A 5189-nucleotide genomic window follows, 5' to 3' on the forward strand; every position below is an offset into this window, starting at 1 on the left:
GCACTCACAACTTTATGCAAACGCCTCTGCTCTCGGTCGTTAATGAACGCCGACGACCACTGCGTTGTCTGTGGTGAGACGCCTGAAATTGGATATTCTCGTCACATCCTTGACGTTGTGGATTGTCTCCGTAATCACGTAGGAAACTTTACCACATAAATCACCCGAGAACAAATGACAGGTACACCAATGTGTTGCCTTGTTGTACTTTGGGTATGCGATATTGCCACTCTCTGTTGTTGTTGTTGTCGTTGTCGTTGTTGTCTTCAGGCCAGAGACTGCTTTTAGGCAGCTCTCCATGCTACTCTATCCTGTGCAAGCTTCTTCATCTCCTAGTACCTACTGCAACCTACATCATTCTGAATCTGCTTAGTGTATTCATCTCTTGGTCTCCCTCTATGATTTTTACCCTCCATGCTGCCCTCCAATACTAAATTGGTGATCCCTTGATGCCTCAGAACATGTCCTACCAACCGATCCCTTCTTCTAGTCAAGTTGTGCCACAAACTCCTCTTCTCCCAAATTCTATTCAGTACATCCTCATTAGTTATGTGATCTACCCATCTAATCTTCAGCATTCTTCTGTAGGACCACATTTCGAAAGCTTCTATTCTCTTCTTGTCCAAACTATACATCGTACACGTTTCACTTTTACAAATGGCTACACTCCATACAAATACTTTTAGAAACGACTTCCTGACACTTAAATCTATACTCGATGTTAACAAATTTCTCTTCTTCATTAACGCTTTCCTTGCCATTGCCAGTCTACATTTTATATCTTCTCTACTTCGACCATCATCAGTTATTTTGCTCCTCAAATAGCAAATCTCCTCTACTACTTTAACTGTCTCACTTCCTAATCTAATTACCCTAGCATCACCTGACTTAATTCGACTACGTTCTGTCATCCTCGTTTTGCTTTTGTTGATATTCATCTTATATCCTCCATTCAAGACACTGTCCATTCCGTTCAACTGCCTTTCCAAGTCCTTTGCTGTCTCTGACAGAATTACAGTATCATCGGCGAACCTCAAAGTTTTTATTTCTTCTCCATGGATTTTAATACCTACTCCAAATTTTTCTTTTGTTTCCTTTACTGCTTGCTCAATATACAGATTGAATAACATAGGGGAGATGCTACAACCCTGTCACACTCCCTTCCCAACCACTGCTTCCCTTTCATGCCCCTAGACACATAACTGCCATCTGGTTTCTGTACAAATTGTAAATAGCATTTCGCTCCCTGTATTTTACCCCACCCACCTTCAGAATTTGAAAGAGAGTATTCCAGTCAACATTGTCAAAAGCTTTCTCTAAGTCTACAAATGATAGAAACGTAGGTTTGCCTTTCCTTGATCTATCTTCTAAGATAAGTCGTAGGGTCAGTATTGCCTCACGTGTTCTAACATTTCTACGGAATCCAAACTGACCTTCCCCGAGGCCGACTTCTACCAGTTTTTCCATTCGTCTGTAAGGAATTCGCGTTAGTATTTTACAGCCACGACTTATTAAATTGATAGTTCGGTAATTTTCACATCTGTCAACACCTGCTTTCTTTGGGATTGGAATTATTACATTCTTCTTGATGTCTGATGTTATTTCACCTGTCTCATACATCTTGCTCAGCCGTTGGTAGAGTTTTCTCAGCCTTGGCTCTCCCAAGGCTGTCAGTAATTCTAATGGAATGTTGTCTACTCCCGGGGCCTTGTTTCGACTCAGGTCTTTCAGTGCTCTGTCAAAGTATCATATATCCCATTTCATCTTCATCTACATTCTCTTCTATATCCATAATATTGACCTCAAGTACATCGCCCTTGTATAGACCCTCTACTTACTCCTTTTACTTTCTACACTCCTGGAAATTGAAATAAGAACACCGTGAATTCATTGTCCCAGGAAGGGGAAACTTTATTGACACTTTCCTGGGGTCAGATACATTACATGATCACACTGACAGAACCACAGGCACATAGACACAGGCAACAGAGCGTGCACAATGTCGGTACTAGTACAGTGTATATCCACCTTTCGCAGCAATGCAGGCTGCTATTCTCCCATGGAAACGATTGTAGAGATGCTGGATGTAGTCCTGTGGAACGGCTTGCCATGCCATTTCCACCTGGCGCCTCAGTTGGACCAGCGTTCGTGCTGGACGTGCAGACCGCGTGAGACGACGCTTCATCCAGTTCCAAACATGCTCAATGGGGGACAGATCCGGAGATCTTGCTGGCCAGGGTAGTTGAGTTACACCTTCTAGAGCACGTTGCGTGGCACGGGATACATGCGGACGTGCATTGTCCTGTTGGAACAGCAAGTTCCCTTGCCGGTCTAGGAATGGTAGAACGATGGGTTCGATGACGGTTTGGATGTACCGTGCACTATTCAGTGTCCCCTCGACGATCACCAGAGGTGTACGGCCAGTGAAGGAGTTCGCTCCCCACACCATGATGCCGGGTGTTGGCCTTGTGTGCCTCGGTCGTATGCAGTCCTGATTGTGGCGCTCACCTGCACGGCGCCAAACACGCATACGACCATCATTGGCACCAAGGCAGAAGCGACTCTCATCGCTGAAGACGACACGTCTCCATTCGTCCCTCCATTCACGCCTGTCGCGTCACCACTGGAGGCGGGCTGCATGATGTTGGGGCGTGAGCAGAAGACGGCCTAACGGTGTGCGGGACCGTAGCCCAGCTTCATGGAGACGGTTGCGAATGGTCCTCGCCGATAACCCAGGAGCAACAGTGTCCCTAATTTGCTGGGAAGTGGCGGTGCGGTCCTCTACGGCACTGCGTAGGATCCTACGGTCTTGGAGTGCATCCCTGCGTCCCTGCGGTCCGGTCCCAGGTCGACGGGCACGTGCACCTTCCGCCGATCACTGGCGACAACATCGATGTACTGTGGAGACCTCACGCCCCACGTGTTGAGCAATTCGGCGGTACGTCCACCCGGCCTCCCGCATGCCCACTATACGCCCTCGCTCAAAGTCCGTCAACTGCACATACGGTTCACGTCCACGCTGTCGCGGCATGCTACCAGTGTTAAAGACTGCGATGGAGCTCCGTATGCCACGGCAAACTGGCTGACACTGACGGCGGCGGTGCACAAATGCTGCCCAGCTAGCGCCATTCGACGGCCAACACCGCGGTTCCTGGTGTGTCCGCTGTGCCGTGCGTGTGATCATTGCTTGTACAGCCCTCTCGCAGTGTCCGGAGCAAGTATGGTGGGTCTGACACACCGGTGTCAATGTGTTCTTTTTTCCATTTCCAGGAGTGTATATTACTCGTATTAAGTGCACATCGCTATCCCATGACGTTTGTCACCTCACTGTACGTCGCTGATAGAGAAACAACTTCTATAATTGAGATTCTAACCGCAGAACAGTTCGTCGACACATTGAGCACCATCTTGTTCAGCATTACAATGCCGTACCATACACGGGCGCGGCAGTATCAACAACAAAACGACACCTTGGGTTCACTATCATGGATTGCCGTCCATACACTCCCGACTTTGCCCCATCCTATTTTTACCTATTCCCAAAATTTAACGAACGCCTTCAAGGATTTCACATTGATAGTGATGGAGCAGTGCAATCAGAGGTGAGGTTGTGGCTCTGTCAATACCTTTGAACATTCTATAGTGGTTCTATCAACAAACCGGTCTCTGGTTGGGATTATTGTGTTCGTATATAGATTGAGATGAAGAATAAATATGTAGACTGGTGGTGGTGGTTAGTGTTTAACGTCCCGTCGACAACGAGGTCATTAGAGACGGAGCGCAAGCTCGGGTTAGGGAAGGATTGGGAAGGAAATCGGCCGTGCCCTTTCAAAGGAACCATCCCGGCATTTACCTGAAACGATTTAGGGAAATCACGGAAAACCTAAATCAGGATGGCCGGAGACGGGATTGAACCGTCGTCCTCCCGAATGCGAGTCCAGTGTGCTAACCACTGCGCCACCTCGCTCGGTAAATATGTAGACTATTAGTAACGTTTGTTTTAGTTAAACTGCTTTAAGAGTTTTCACGTAGAATATTCCGAGGCATAACTTTTCAACACTCGTTCGTAGTATCTTTCGCCAGTCCTCGTACCTCGTGTTTCACCTCAGATTAATAATAAATTTTAAGCACTCATTAGGAAATTCCAGTTCTATGTTATTTCTGGCATCAAAGCGTTTCTGTGCTCTAATTATCCTAATTATCAAACTCCGCCTCCCCTAGAGAGTGTGACAATATCCTCTGCCACGCGCTGTATTATGAATATGAGCGTACAGATGCTGATGTTGGTTGGTGTCTAATCACATCCATAAAACATTCCGTATCTCTCTGGTCACCTGTTAGATATTGTGCACGTAATAACAAACTCGGCGCTGTAGATACGCAATGCATCCACCGTAATGGGACGGACGTGCAGGACGGAGCGTTTAGTCCGCAAGCTGACCCGCGGCCGTGCCTGCTAAGTGCATTGGCACGCGAGTAATTCAGCCGTCACCGCTCATTACATAGAGCTAATTAACTTCCCGCCGTGCGCGCTCCGCCGAGGTTAACCAAGCCCCGGCGCTGCGAGCGTTCACAGCTGCGCCAGAATCTGCAAACGGAACACTTTGGCCCAAGTAATAGCTCAGACTAAATACTAGGTAATTGTACAAGACTATTCAGGCTCTAAAGCTACGTAAACTCCATACATGTTATAAAAATGGATATATGCTATGTGATCAAAAATATCCGGACACCCACAGAAACATACGTTTTTCATATTAGGTGCATTGTGCTGCCACCTACTGCCAGGTACTCCACATCAGCGACCTCAGTAATCATTAGACATCGTGAGAGAGCAGAATGGGGAGCTCCGCGGAACTCACGGACTTCGAACATGGTGAGGTCATTGGGTGTCACTTGTGTCACACGTCTGTACGCGAGGTTTTCACACTCCTAAACATATCTAGCTCCACTGTTTCCGATGTGATAGTGAAGTGGAAATGGAAAGGCACACCTAAAGCACAAATGTCTACGGGCCGAACTCGTCTATTGACTGACAGAGACCGCCGACAGTTGAAAAGGCTTGTAATGTGTAAAAGGCAGATCTCTAACCAGACCATCACACCGGAATTCCAAACTGCATCAGGATCCACTGCAAATACTGTGACAGTTAGGTGGCAAGCGAGAAAACTTGAATACCATGGTCGAGC

This window comes from Schistocerca gregaria, chromosome 8 (genome assembly GCF_023897955.1).
Source record: "Schistocerca gregaria isolate iqSchGreg1 chromosome 8, iqSchGreg1.2, whole genome shotgun sequence".
NCBI lineage: Eukaryota > Metazoa > Arthropoda > Insecta > Orthoptera > Acrididae > Schistocerca > Schistocerca gregaria.